Source organism: Apteryx rowi, unplaced genomic scaffold (genome assembly GCF_003343035.1).
Source record: "Apteryx rowi isolate R43461 unplaced genomic scaffold, aptRow1 scaffold_1, whole genome shotgun sequence".
Lineage (NCBI taxonomy): Eukaryota > Metazoa > Chordata > Aves > Apterygiformes > Apterygidae > Apteryx > Apteryx rowi.
The window spans coordinates 377,325-393,404 of NW_020447196.1; the positions used below are offsets into that span (position 1 = coordinate 377,325).

The window sequence follows — 16,080 nt, forward strand, 5'->3', positions numbered from 1 at the left end:
TATTATTAACATCCCTTAAAATATTTATTACGGGAGATTTAAATTAGCTGTCTCAGTCCAGCACTATTGGAACAATTCCATTTTCTTTGGTATATCCAAGGTTTGGACTAAAATAATATTAGACTAACAGCAAGAACATTGATGATACAGCTGAGTTTTAGAGGTTCTGATGAAGAGTTTATTTTCCTCAGTAATTGCTATTAAACTACAGAGTTTGTCTTTTTTAAGTGCAGAGTCCACTCAAGATCCTCGGATCCTGAACTGCTGCTTTTTCTCTGTGAGTGAGTTAAGAACTGCTGCAAATGACAATAATAGAGCATAAAATGTCATATGTGTGGTGAGTATAATTAAAGATTTTCTCTCTGTATTTGTTTGAAGACTGACAGCTCAGCCAACAGGGCAGCCAGGTTTACGCAGCTTTCTGTAAGCTCATTGACAATTTTCCCTGTGAAACTCTGTTCCTGGCTCTCTTCGTCAGGTAAAATCCTTCTGAACCTCTGTCAGACAGCTCTTTCAAGAACAAGGAGGATGGGAAGTCCCACCATGAGCAGTTATGAAGTCTCATTAAAAAAGTCTTTCACACACTGTTGTCCTTGTTCTGTATTATAATGATGGTTTGCCATAAAGTGCAAAAAATGTTATTCTAATGAACAGGGGAGAGTCACTGCTACACTGAGGCATGATTAATGAGCTGAAGTCGTTCATGAAGTCATTTTACATGTCTGGCTGGTGACCTTTGAATTTGAAGAATTTTATTGCATGTAAAGTATAATAGGAGAAATTATTTGGTTAGCATACAACGTATTCATGGTTTAACAAAGGGATTTGGAATGGGTTATGGTCCAGGAGAAAAGGCAATCCTGATGTAAAAAAATGAGATTACTTTTTCTCTCGCCTCTTTTTTTCACCCTCCTCCTACAATCCCAATGCTATTCAGGGCCCAGCTCTGTGCTATGAGCTCACCCATGGCTACAAGCAGGCACTCACACGCCAGCAGCACTGTAACTGAGAGAATTCCCTTCCGTCTGCGAGCCAGGGGAACTACAGCGTTTACAACAGCTGAGCATGCATCTGACCCCATCAGGATTGCCAGGTGACTTAAGGAAAAAGTTAGAAACTTTACTAGATTTTCTCTTTACAGGACTAAACCCAGTTCTTTAGATTGTCCCAGAGGGTCCATGACTTCTTTGAGAGCCCCAGGCCATGCCTCGGTCATTCACACTGACAGAAGCAGCCAGTAAACCCTTTTCTCTCATGAGGTGCTGGGGTCAGTGAAGGCTGAGGCTGGGATTATCAGATGGCTCATCCACAAAAATTGCTTACACTTTGTCCAGACACAGTTAGGACTGTCCCAGTCTCATCAGGACAACCCCCACAAGTCTACATAAAGCCAATGAAAGCATGGAGCAGTAAGCTTCTACTTGGCCCCTTTCACATATGCCAGGCTGGGCCAGCTTTCAGTGGAGGAAATAATTTTCAGGGAGTCCTTGCTAGTGCTCCAGAAACCTTCTCAGTATGTGGGGTGCACTTCACTAGCTACAGAAAGCAAAATAAGGTACAAAATATTTCCCTCAGGCAGCCACTTATCCTCATGAATCTCAGCAGCATTCCTGATTGACTGAGTGAGGTGACAGCTACTGACAGGAACACTCCTTCTCGCACAGCAGAATGGCAGGCCACCCCCCAATGCTGAGCAGACCTACGGTACTGTTTACTGCACAATTTTGAAAATAAAGGAAATGAACAAAGCTGATACGAGGCAGTATGTGAAGGACACAATGAGAAGGGATTGATTAGTTACTTTGTTCAAACTGTACTGTGTGTAATGATCAAAATGACAAATGTTCAAAGGCAGCAAAGGACATTACATGTGACACTGCAAGAATTCATCTATTCTTTTATACACTGCTGCTTCCAGTGTGAGATAGGAACAGAAATTCTACATGCTTTGGCATCTGCAAGAAGGAAGGAGAGGACAGAAGCTAAGAATACTATTAACCTCGTTTTAAAGTAAAATACTGCCCTATATTGAAAAACAGGGAGAAACAAAGTGCCTTTGTTAGTGTTCTCTGACTCTACTGTGTCTTCACTCATAAATAAGAAAGAAAAGTTAACTTGACCTCAACCCTGAGTACTCAACTGAGAATCGTTCCTCTTCCCCTGCTGTCCCCTTGTTAATAGATTGCTTTGTTTCCAGGCTGTGGGAGATGGAATTAGACACAACACTTTGGGGCATAGAAATGAAAATTTTTTGGCACATTCCAGTCTGGAAAACAGGGAGAGCAGTCAAGTAGCAGAGGAAGAAAGGAATAAAGAAAGTGTCTCCCCACTTTTTAATTTTACCTCCATATGGACTGATTATATTATAACTTACTTTAGCCTGCACTTTCTTTTTCATCTTTTCTTGCCATGTGTGAATGGACAGAGAAGGGGAATCACTGTTCTTCCCTTTCACCTGTAAAAATAATGACAAGTTCTTGCAGTCAAATGCTCTTTAAGGCTTTCCACCTACCTGTGTTTGACTTTGGATCACAGACCTTCCTTTGAACTACTTATCACATTATTGTCACAGTATCATGAAGCCTTTAAACTGCCATAAACCAATATTACCACTGAAAGAAGCAGTTCTGTGTTCTCTCTCCTTAATCTCAGTCTGTACTGCTCTCCCTTCTTTTGCGCCAACGTAAGTATTTTTGCAAGGCCAGATAGTGAACCAGATCAGCAAACTTCACTATATCAAAACAAATCCAATTTTATTTTGCCAGGTTAATTTTAAGCCAGTCAGTCCCACTTTGTTGCCCATTCATGTGCCAACATAAGTTCTCATAAGAGAGGACAAGAATGAGCTGCTGGCATCAAGGGAAGGTTGGAACATTTATTTAAGCAGTGAAGTCAGCTTATACTGGCTTAAAGGGACTGTGAAACTATGGCCCTTGTCACAGATGTAGCCACACCAGCTACTCCATCATGGACCCCAGAAATGATTCCATTATAAAGTCTAGCAAAGATGACATCTTCCCACAGAAGACTTCAGTGTCTGATGAGTCTGTATTTTCTGGCAAAAAAAGTGACAAGGCAACATCTTCAACAATTTTCACCAAGAAGTATTTTCAACACCTGATGCACAGCTGCACACATGCTTTACATGTGCCTTAAGCCGGTTATGTTGCCAGAGAGCCAGGACTGCTCTGTGACAAGTAGCAAATATACTTATTTACCAGAGATCCCCTTTGTAGTTGCCAGCCTGTCTCTTGGCAGCCTGAGCAGTGATACAGTATAGTGAGAAAATGTGATTAGTCCAAGGTGTTAGTATGGCATCTGTAGATTTTGAGAATTCACTTATGGGACATTACACCAGGGAATTTTTCTGTTTAATAATATTGAATAGTATAGTTTAAATTGTCTAATGAGAGCATCAGAAGAGCTATGTGGGATATGGTATTTTGTTTAATGAGGTGCACAGAAAATTGCTAATGGATTTAATCTGCATAAATTTCTTCTAACATACATATTCCCATGCACCACAAACATTCACCCTAAAACTCAATTGTTAATGATGAATTCCATTTGTTCCCACATCAGAATCAAGAATATTTAATGGTTCATAATGTATAGCTAACTATCCCATTCATAAATTAGACTGTGTCTATATGGAGGCTGGGCAGGGAGAAAAGAGGTAGCTCCATGTTACAGGTATGTTATTTATAGCAGTTAGAGTAGTTAAACTATTTATAGCAGTTAAACAAAGTAGCTAAACTATTGCAAACACACTTGAAGATGAGACTTGCAGCAATGACATAAACTCTGATGAGTAACCAAGGTATATCTTGGGGATACGAGCCAAGGGAAAATGAATTTTGTAATGGTGCAAAGCATCTTTAATGGATAATACCTTTTCCTCCAGAAGTACACACAAATATAATCCGAGCGGGGCAAATTCATCAAATATTGAAAAACTCCTAGGAAATCCAGAAAATAAGTTGTTACTCATTAGTAACCTGAAAAGTTTAATCTGTTGTCATTTTCACTGACTACTTCAAAGAACAGAGGGAAGGCAAGTAGCAGGAAATACTTTCCCCAGCAAAGACAAACATGGTATTTTCCTTCTGCAGTGAGAAAGAAGGAATATACCAGGAAGGTGCTTAAGCTATATAAGCACAGACCTAAGTTTGGAATGGTGTTAAACTAGCCATTTCTCACTCAAGTTTCCCAAGTCTCTTTTTAGTGGGGACTAATAATGGATTTGTTTTGGAACCACTGCAAATCCTCCTGCATCGTGCAATTCTCCCATCATCCCAGAGTCAGTGAGCATATCTCTTGTCTTCTTGTCTTGTCTTCTTCCATACAGAGCACTATATAATACACTTCAAAATTCACTGACCTTCAAAAGCAGAATTTAACTCTTATGTATTGCATTACTATATGCATAACATTAACTATCTTACTGCAGTATCATATTACCTTAACAGTGTTGCCAAGAAGCCTGACATTAGCCAGAAAATAGGTTGTATAACACCGGGTTTCAAAAGTGCCTGTTTTTATGGGTAAAGAGGCAACTGTGAACTAAACAATTCAAACACATGGCCAAGTTTACAGAAGTTACTTTAGGGGTGAATCTGACCCCTTGTTCATTGTTTAAATCCCATTGTGCCTCTGTAACTTCTTTTTATCTTTGGTGAAAACCACTTTTTTGTTTTTGATGGTAGTCAGCAAACTCAACTACTATATGATAATTAGAAAGGCATTTCTGGATTGCTTGTTGAAGCATATGACCTTTGAGAGGTGGGAGGAAAGGAAAAAGAACAGACAGAGGAAATTAAAACAAGCGTTCATCAGTGAGCTGGTAGAGGCTTCATGGAAGTCTGCTGTGGTATTTGCCTTGCTCCTACCTCTGGATATCCTTGTGGGAAAAGCCACAAAGACACAAGTACAAGATAGGAGACAGGGTTAGAAAATGGACAAAAACACAGCTAGAGACTTTTGATACAGATGAATGGAGTTAAAGATTTCAGAGGAAAACATTTTTGGACTTGCTGAATGCAACCATTCAATATAACCTACAAAGATTTGTATTCATTAGCAACATATCACCCCCAAATCTCTTTCGGAGCTGTGTTAGCTGCATTCTTTTACCTCTTCTTCCCTAGGAATATATATGTCAAGTTTACTGAAATTTATTCTATAGCTTGCTTTACAAGGAAAATACCCTGGAAATACATTATGATGACAAATACCTACATTAAATATAATATCACATCACAACATTTGTATCTGAAGCTTATTTCCTAAAAACCTAGACAGAATACTGCTGTTCCCATAATTCAGTACTATTTAATATTTTTATTTACATTTAGTTTGCATAATCTAGCATCCCTAAGAAAATTACTTCAGATAGAGACTGAGACAATAAGATCAGGTTTAAATGGCAATATTCTGTGTCCAGAAGCATTTACATCTCAGCTGACAATAAGGACTTCTTTCCTGAGCTACCTATTATCTATTCAGGTGAATGAAAAGAACAAGACCATCTGGCTACTTGCAAAAAAAATTACAGTCATCACCTCTGTTGCCCCTGGCCTTTGCGGGAAGAGCATGGAGGCTTGACATTCCAGATACGTCAGGCTTGCGGGGCTAAACAGTTACAGTCTTTCTACTATACATAGGCAGCAGACAGTTTATTCCTGTCTTTAACCAGTACAYTGCAGGACTCAAGAGTTACTTGAATGCCCTTCATCAATGAAGTTATCCAGAATAAAGGAGGGCATGAATTTAAAGTGAAATATGTATTCAGAGTAACTCCCTCATTATGAAGGCATAAGGCACCTTCAAACTTGGAGTCGTGTGGAGATAAAAGCTTCTTATTTTTAGGGAACAACTGGGTATATGCATATCATACTTTGAATATAGGCTGGAACCTAAATTCCAGGCAAAGTTCAGCTCTAGGTCTGCATCGTTGCAAGCTTCAGATGACTCTAGGGAGACAAGGAAAGAGTGCTGCTCCTTACTATAGGCTCAACCATACCACAGTTTGCAATGTAGATGTGTGAGTATATTATGCCTAGTGCAGTCACCATCACCAGTCATATTCACTATCCTTTCTGCACCATCACGTTTGACACTAGACAAGCAGCCCTGGATCGTTCCAGGCTTTAATATTGCCTGACACCAGGCCTGACACGCAGATGTCTACTGTGCCAACATACAGGCACCCCATGAGCAGTACATGGATCAATTCCATATATAAAGCTATAAGCAGCATGAAGTCTCATTCATTGAATGTCCCTTCCCAACCCCTCCCAAAATTTTGTCTTAATTTAATTAACTATGTTTTAAAATAAACACAATAAATCTCTCTCAGAAATCTGTGAAGAAAATTGCTGTTTTGTACCAGTTGAATGAACTATGGGGAAATTCTTTTGGAAGTGAAGTCTATCATACCAGATTTCAGTGTAAGACAAGTTAAAGAATTGAACCTGCAAATGTTTACAAAACTTTTATCCACAAACAGATCCAAACTAGATCACACTAGTGTGTTTATATGTATCCAGGGTTTCACTCCTTAATAGGAGACTTATGAGAAGATTTTAGCTCAGAGGAGTTTGCATGCACCTCTACATCAAAATACTACAGATGGATTTCAAGGTCAGAACAAAAATATATGGTACTCTTTTTCTTCCTAGGATTTTAAAGAAATATTTTTCACTTTAATGTTGCAAGCAATAAATTAATTAAAATCAATTCAAATTATCCTTAGTCTCCAAATATTCCTGTGAAAGCTTTGATAAAGTTTTACATATATGTTTTTTCTAAAAAGGCGATACGGATATCATTACATTAAATTAGGTTACACTGATTCTTTATTTCATATTTCAAATGTAAAAGTAAGGCAATGCATGACAATTACTTTCTGGTTCCCATAACCCAGCCCATTTTTAGCAAACAATTATGTGGGCTAATTTGGAATAAACCACAGGACAGTTTTGACTCAACTAGTAAAAGCAGCTCTTTCATAAGTGCTGTTAGATATACTTGCCGTTGTTTAAAAGAGTACAGATTGCTTACAAGGCTTCTAGATAAAGTTCCTAGAAATAATAATTGCGAATACATACTTTGTGATGTGTAGTATTAATAGGTGTTTCCATATAACAAGCAAATAATAAAAAAAAATACAAATATGATAACAAATATGTTCTGACTACGAGCTATATTTCTAAGGGTTGCCAACTCCCACTGAAATGAGAATTAAATATCTACAAAACCTTAAAAACTCTTGATTCTAAGTCCTTAACTTTCTATAGTTAGAAAAGAGGTCAAGGCAGAACTGATATCTGTCTGAATGCATAACATGGAGGATTATTTAGATAACATTTTATATTATGTTGATTTTAGGTGATTGCATTTTTAGGTGATAAAATAGGAGGTTGGGATTTTAGCTCCACCAGCTGTTTTTCCTTGAACTAGAAGAGAAACCTCATGGTAGCAGGACTGTAAATCAGAAGGGGTRTATGAGGAGACTGTAATTCTTTGAGTAAGCCACAATCATAAGTTATAGGGAAAAAAACTGGAACAGTGTCTTTAACTCTTTTTTTAAACCTAAGAACTTCAGAAAGAAGCCAGTCATGTCATAGGTAGCCACAATACAGTATATCAGAGTCAGGCACTTTATATGTAAGTAGGCCAAATGATTCCATATACTCAGTAGCTGCTCTACTGGCCCATTTACAACCAAGATAATTTCCAGGTGCCTAAACTGCTAATAATTACACAGTCACAACACCATTCATATCTGGAATACCCAGACAGAACACATGGAAATGCCTATCACATTTTGCATGAATAAGCAAACCATCGCATTTTCTGGTCTGTTTCAGACCAAATACCTGACCCAAACATTGACATAACACAGGGGAATGGTTGGGGACAATGATGAGGGCAGTACAGCAAACTTATTGGAACCGTTTATTAAATTTCTAGGTTGGCCTATCAGTTATGTCACACTGGGTTATGTCATTCATGTTTCATCGTATCACATCATGCCTGTCAAACCATAATGGTGCCTGACTAGCAAAACACAATCTAGTATAAAATTTGATTGTATCTTACCTGTTTTGAAGTTTTGAAAAGCACAGCAGAATATTTGTCCTTTAAAGTATCACAACTTTCACAGCAGATCTGTTGCCAACTCGCTGTTCTACTGAAAAAGAATATTCATAGATGAATGCTGCATGTAACATAATTGTGCAATAAATTGAAACAAGTCAAAATTACAAGTTTAAAGTCCAGGTAACTGATGAGCTGGCTAGGTATGTTTATAAGAGCGACTGAGTGTCAAATGATGATCTAAGTAAGATACTGAATGCTGTCTGCTTTACAGCTCAAGCATTAAATGATATGGGACTGGTACAACAGGGTCCCTAAGACACATTGCGTAGTCATTGAAGCTATAGTGTCACTACACTTACATATTCTAACAACAGACCTATTTCATATCTAAGTTATTAACACAAAGAAAAAATTGTGTTCCTGTTCAACCAGTTTATTTGTATTATTATGCATTAAACAGTAACATTGAAGTCTACAAGATAACCACCACTTAGACTGAAGTAAGACAAACTCAAGTCCTATTTCAGCCATACTTCCAAGGCAGTTGTTTAAGCCATGAGTCCTTCTAAATGGTTAAAATAAAAACTTTCAGAAAATAAAGTTATTTGCTCCAATTAAACATAGCTAACTCAGAATGAAAGAAAATCAAAGGTGCATGATGTACATTAAAACTGACTGAAATTAATTTACGAGCCATTTTAATAATAGTACACTTCAAATTGGGTTGCCTGGCTGTAAAGCTGTGGAGATGCTCTTATAATCTCCCTCAGTAAAGAACTGTCAAGTCCTTTGCTTCAGAACAGGCTTGTGACTTTCCTTACAACCTGGAAAAGACAGATTCAGAGCTGTTATCTAGAGATGACTAGGAAACATCTCCAAAGTACGAGAGATTTTCTGCTTCAAAATCTTTTGCCACCAAAAAACCAAGAAATTTTGAAATGAAAAACCAGTGAGAGTTGAAAGATTCTTGGCAGGCTCTATTGTTTTTCAGCTAGCCAAAAATATCACTACTAAGCAACCTCCTTTTAAAAAAAATTGAACATGCTGCCTACCTCAGTGTCTTCCAGCACATACCAACACAGCAAGGGCAGAGGCAGCTGACAGCAACAAACCATCTCCCTGCACTGTAGCAGAGGGCACCCATGCCAAATCATTAAGGAAACTTTTACTTCCTGTATTACTAGTAATTGGTCTGAAATCATAAAACTAGTGACACCTGGCACAGAATGAGATTCAGATGTCTGGTAGCTAGATCAGAATTTACAAGAAGGTCACAGAAAGGGGAAAAATGTGTTGTATACAACTGAGCCAAATATAATGACAAAAGAGTTTAATGATGGATGAAATGGGAAAAGCTGATAGATCAGTTCTGGGCTATTGTGATCATGGGTCCCTTTTGTTTAAAAAAGACCTGTGATGATGAGATAGCAGGACAGATTCGTCATGGAATGTATATGGACGTGTCCAGATTTCCCCGGTGTGCTTTTCGAGCAATCTGACATGAGTTTATGAAAACATGAAATTGGATATCTCAATATTGCTCTCTATAAATGTCAAGTTCTCATGTGTAGGCCAATCACACACAGAGGTTTGAACCCTGGAAACGAGCACTGCATGCAATAGTCTACATTTCTGTAATGTATGTTCCTTGTTTGAAAAGAGAAAAGGGCTGCCATTTCAATCTTGCGCACACACAGACATACATATATTCTATATTTCACCAAGTAAGCTCAAAGCCCAGGGCGCAGAGTCAAATAGAAAAAGTTCATCACTAATATCTATTAAAAATGGTGAACATACCCCAAATGACATTCACATCATGGTGGAGTGTGTTTCTCTTTTGTAAAATCAACAAAAAATTAACATCTTAAAAATGAAAACATCCTAAAAACACTACAAGACAAAGTATTTTCCTTGTAAATGAACACCTATTTAGCAGTATGTTATTAAAACAATCAGACTAGTGCCTGTCCTTCTGTAGACCCAAACTGTAAATAATCCATATCAATGAAATCTAGTCACGTCCTAAATTGTAAGCAATACAGTCTTGTCATTTATTTTATAAAGGATTACTTCTCTGTATTTTGCTTCATTTGTAGCTGTTATATCATCAAATGTGACAAATCATATGTGCTTCCAAACTTATTTAGTTGTTACTGAGGAATAAGCTTGCTTTTGTTCAGAAATGGTTTTGCCACAGCAGTGGTACATCTCCATTGGAAAACAGGAAAATATCTGCTATATTTACTCATGAGCTGAAGACAAATGTTTGAGAAAAAAACTTAAATGGTGAATGTCACCCCTTTTAGACACCTGAAAAGTTTTCACCTTTTCTGGTAAACTATCCTTGTCTCCCACTAATGAAGAAAGTGTAAGAGCTGTCTTTAAAAAGCTTGCTCCCAGGACTATTCTCCCACTGTTTCTAATACTGAATAGTATTTTATGTTGAAAGTAGAGTAAATGAAGAAACCTACTTTAAAAGTAAAATACTATTCAGCAGRAGAAAATGGGACCAATTCCGACTCAGGAAAAATTAATTTTGAAGCAGCCAGAGTGAATTATAGGTAATCTTATTTTCAAACAAGTCTCTTACTACCTTCAAATACCTTATTAAATACTGATGCATCGCACTGTTCTTTCTTCTTAAACTCAGATATCTATTTCATTTACATGCAATATTTTAAATACATTTATCTAATACAACGCCTACCTCTGTACTACAAATTGCTTTTATCTGTCATGAATTCTAATGCTCATTTTTTATTTCACTTTGAAATATCCAGCCATTCTTGGCTTTCTTTTCTCTCAGGCTTTGATATATTGAAGTCATTTCCCTGGACAGCAATCAGTGTTGATAAAAGAGTTTGAAACTCAATTCACAAAAAGATGGCATATTTATGTGTAAGAGAACTAGCACTGATTTTCACTACATACAAGACAAACATAGGAATACCGCTTCTGATAGAACTGAATTCATACAGTAAGGAAGATAAATGCTGGATTTCAAAAAAGGTGCTGATTTACAGAATTTAGGGGTTTATTTTACTTTTGGTGATAAAGTTCTATATACACAACTAATGGTGAAACATCACTTCCAACCACAGATATACATATTGATACTGACTGTAAAACAATCTTCCATTCTTACAGTGTACATGTGACATTCCACCTCATTTTGTATTAGATAACCATTTTCTTAGTTATATAGACAATTGCCATGACGTCACGTAAACAACTTTCACATAAAGTCACAACCAAGATTCCCAAGGCACTTCACAGAATCTCTGCTACCTCTTCCTTTCCTAAAACAAAAAGCAAAAACCCCTCTACTTTCAGTTTTAGACTGTATTTATTTTTTTCTCAGCACTATTAATTTCTTTTTTTTTTTTGATTTAGTCAGCTGACCTGAGAGCCATTCTTTTCATGGCAAGGCAGTTTTGTAAAAGAATGTTTTGCAGTATTTCCATTGATTCTCCCTCAGTTTCCCAGTCTCTCCATCTTCCATGTGAAYGCCGCTGCTTCCCTTCATTGTAGAAGGGTGTTTCAAAATACTCCTTTGTGGGGTTTGCTGCTGTTTGGTTGGTTGGGGGAGAGGGAGTTTAGCTACGGTTCAGGAGGTTTCAACTTGAGGGAAGTAACAGCAACTCTGTATTTTCAGCTGTTCTGGTACTGAAGATAGACTCATTCTTGCTGCTATCATTATTGCTGTTCAGAATCCAAATATACAGCTATTATATCCCAGCACTTCTGTGTTAGATATTCCAGTGTGGTTTCACATACGCTGCAAGCCAATTTGTCTTACCTATTTACTTCCAAATTAGTAGATGAAAACAATAATAAATTAAATAACTGAATTTTTCCAGTTTTCAAGAAACTTCTGTGATGTGTGTGATGGAAGCCAGAATATTAGTCAGTATTCATCAAGAGCATTAAAAAGATGGGCAAAATGAACAGACAGGACAAAATCTTCAATAACAGGAAAGTCAACCTGACCCTCACCATGGGCCAGCATATTATACATGAAGCATTCTGGAGATATATGTTGCAAACAGGTGTCATAGAAAGACTTCCAAAAGGTAAAATAAAATCAACTCAGGCAGGAGCAACAGAGATGACAGACTATCTGGCTCTGGAACTTGTTCTTGCCATTTTCAGTGTCCTTTTGGTAGGTAAAACAATCTGTGTCCTGGCAACATCAGAGACCTGCTGTGCCAGAGTTTGCTTACTGGGATACAATAAGATATTTAGAGTAGCAAAAGGACAGCTTATCCAAGAGAGGGATCTGAGACACAAAGATGACTTTGCATTCACACTGAACCCATCACTGTCTGTACTGCACACTTCGTCCCTGTGTCTTTCATTTGAGTACATTTACATTTCTATTAATGAAAGGGACTTAAATGCTACTGGTATTGACAAGTAATAGTAACTGTTCTTTAATTAATCATTGTCCCAAAAAGTAAACATGTTTATACTGACACATTATTCCAGTGGTACCCATTTCTGCTCACTTTTTAGACCCTTGAAGAGCGGAACAGTCCTGTCAAATAAGCCATCCAGTTTTCTTCTTTCATGTTCTTACTGATGGCAAACTTGACGTAGACTTTCTATTCACTTCACTAAGCATATAAAAGTATTAGTCAACACTGCATAGCAATGGACATTGTTCTTTGCTTTGCTTTCTTTTTCTTTCTTTTTTAAATAAAAATTAGGTTAATTATGTGCCAATTATGTGCAACCTTCAAGCTTTGAGAAAGTTACGACTGTGATCATATGTCACAGTAAGCCTAAAAGCTCCTGAGAATAAGCATCATTCTGTAGATGCACCTCTCAGCAGAGACATTTTACCTGCTGGCCAGTTTGGGAGATGAGGTCAACATTCCTAAGAGCCAGGTAAATGCCAGGGGAACCTTTCACAGGCACATCAAACTGGAACACACACCAGTAGCAATCACACTTATAAACTTCACTCAATTATAGGGTTTTCAGCTCAGAATGAAAAACATGCCTGCCCTAAAGAAATGCATTTAAACTTTCTCATTTCTGAGTGGTGAAGGAATGATGTCAGCCATCCATTATTGATCTCCTCAGGAAAGAAAGCATAAAACAAAGCAGCTCCGAAGATACTAACAAAACAACAGAGTTGTGGAGCCTTCCTCCTTCATTCAATAATATCTCTACCAAATTTTACAAAAATTATCATCTTTTAGGAGTAAAGAAATGTGCAAACAAAAGATGGCTTTAAACGAATAGAAATGGCTATTACCTTTTAATGCAAGTAGCATTCTTAGGCCACCAGTTACTAAGAGATAAATGTCTTAGGCGAAATATTGCACAGTTCATATAAAATATTTATTCCCATCAACTAAATAAAAATTATAGCTTACCTACTCCATTACACATAGAAAGCTTACAAATTCAATCCTAATTTGCAGATCTTCATCCCTCTTAAAAGGTTGCCTAAATCAGATTTAGGAAACCTTCGGTATTAAAAAATTAATCTTTTTCTGAACTTTTTGTACTTACACAGAGTTCCCATTCTTCCCACTATAAATCTTTTCCATGAATCACAGTAATATTCAAACTATGCTACAAGAGCAGTCAGGAAATTTCTGAAAAAATAGTAAAACCTCTTCAACTTTTCACACAGTGAATGGGTAAACAGTAGTGAAACCAGCACTCTTTTTTACTGTAAAGTCCTAATAACAAGGAGTGCCTTTTCTCACATCTGTATGACTAGTGACTGGTGTGAGATGGTACYGACATACACCCCATCTGCAGCCTCCTGGGACACAAGAGAAACTATACTTCACAAGGGAACAATGCACAGCACAAGACATTAAAATATTTTTAAAAGATTTTTAATATAGTTTTCTTGCCCATTTCTATAGAAAACTGTGGATATGTTGTTACATCATGCTTAGCTGGAACTTTCCCTCCCTGTCCCACCACTTTTTAGTTAATTTTCATTTCTGTTAAATAACAGCTATTTCTAACCCCAGAAGGCACTGCATATCAGAAAATAAATTAATGTCATTTTACCAATTACTAACACCTTCTAAATCCCTGGAGAAATTTTGTAGAGCAATTAGAGATCTTCTGGGTGAAAAGTGCTATATTAATGGAAGATTACTGGCATGTTTCCTTCCAAACTTCAAATACCTTAGTTTTCAGCTACTGCTTCATCTTTTTGATTAGCTCTACTTGCACATCTTAAGAGCAAATTCACACCTCCTGCGGCAATACTGGATGCTTCTGGTGATTTTGGTGTGTTCATCAGGCATTCATCTATCTAACAAGCCACAGGATGTTATTTATTTATTTTTACATAAATGTTTCCTGCCTGTGCTAAACTATGGTTTTCAGATGCGCTGGGTCCTCTTTTTAGAACACAGTAAACTTTATTGCCATATATGGGACATTTGGGGTTACACCTATCAACAATAAATACCAGCAACAGTATCCTTTTCAAGGGAATTGACTAATGGGATGCTTGTAAAATTTAGCAAGTAACTGGTAAGGTCAATACAGCACACTCTTCTGATTGACATTTTTGGAACGTGTCAGCAAAACAGAACAGAAAATTAAATTACTATTTATGCACAAGTGGCAAAATATGTACATTGGCAACTTTTTGATTGAATTCTAAAAGACTGTCCTTTCAAATATATACTCTATTTTTTTAATGGCAGATTTCCTACAAAATTGTTTATTTTGTTTGTCTCAGAGGGAGGTAGTTATGACTTTTTACTCTCATCTGGACACTGAAAGAGAAATGAAGGGAAAAAATTCAGTTCCCACTGAGGAAACTGGACATATTACCTGTTAAATAAATCACATTTTGAAAAGAATATTTTTCAGCAGCATGAAAGGAATAATCACAGAATCACAGAATCGCTGAGGTTGGAAGGGACCTCTGGAGATCATCTAGTCCAACCCCCCTGCTCAAGCAGGGTCACCTAGAGCACATTGCACAGGATTGCATCCAGGCGGGTTTTGAATATCTCCAGAGAAGGAGACTCCACAACCTCTCTGGGCAACCTGTTCCAGTGCTCTGTCACCCTCACAGTGAAAAAGTATTTCCTCATGTTCAGRTGGAAGTGTCTGTGTTTCAGTTTGTGCCCGTTGCCTCGCGTCCTGTCACTCGGCACCACTGAAAAGAGTCTGGTCCCATCCTCTTGACACCCTCCCTTCAGATACTTGTACAAAATAGTCTAGTCAAAATAATCTCAGAAATTTTAGCAAACTAGTCGTATCAGAAAAAGACTAACTGTGAAAAAACATTGCTATACATTTGAAAAAGAGCTATTTACAACACCTCGTTAACAAATTAAACTAAAGTTAACTGGTCTCTATCAATAAAATTAGACATGAGTACCTGAGGAAAGGGAAATCTTACCCCCAAAGGCAAGAAAAAAATCTCATTTCTGAATACCTTCCTAGGTCTGACAAGTTTAGATACCACCTGCATACTAAAGATGACAATTTTAAAGAATCAGCCTCTGTCAAAGAAGGATCATTAGAAGTTCCCATTCTGTAATTGAGGACTTGATGCACGCTACTGTAGGGAGAAGGTGAGTAGAGTGGTTTGCCCCTCTCTTATTCAGTGCTGGGGAGGTCCAGTTTGGCCATCAACACCTGAAACTACACTTTAATTTGTACTGTTATGACAGTAGCTCCCTGGACTACTTCATGAACCTAGGATCACCCAAGCACCAAGCACCCAAGGTATCTGAAGCAACTGCCATGTTTCTCTTTGCCAAAGGTACTTCTGAGGCTTGCAGATGTCACTTAGTTTTCTTAAGCCAGTTAAGTTGGGAAACACTGAACTGAACTCTGATTATGGGATCCAAAATGTAGAATTTGCAGAGAGGTGCATTGTCTGGAAAACCTGGCTTATGTCACAAATACAGAAAAAAAATACCATTGAAGACAGTAGTGTCTGCAAGAAGCCAAATTATTCGTGCACACAAAATG

General features: G+C 37.5%; 1 long non-coding RNA gene across 2 annotated transcripts in view; it reads right to left on the reverse strand.

The window, feature by feature from the left end:
- LOC112962537 overlaps positions 1 to 16,080 on the reverse strand; it is a 211,132-nt gene that overhangs the window by 79,565 nt on the left and 115,487 nt on the right. Inside the window, exons 3-4 of one of the 2 annotated variants that reach the window (XR_003252344.1) lie at positions 8,104 to 8,194; positions 2,375 to 2,455 (exon numbers count right to left, since the gene is read on the reverse strand). This is a non-coding gene — a long non-coding RNA (uncharacterized LOC112962537). The remainder of the gene's footprint in view (positions 1 to 2,374; positions 2,456 to 8,103; positions 8,195 to 16,080) is intronic. The other variant, XR_003252345.1, reaches the window with a different exon arrangement.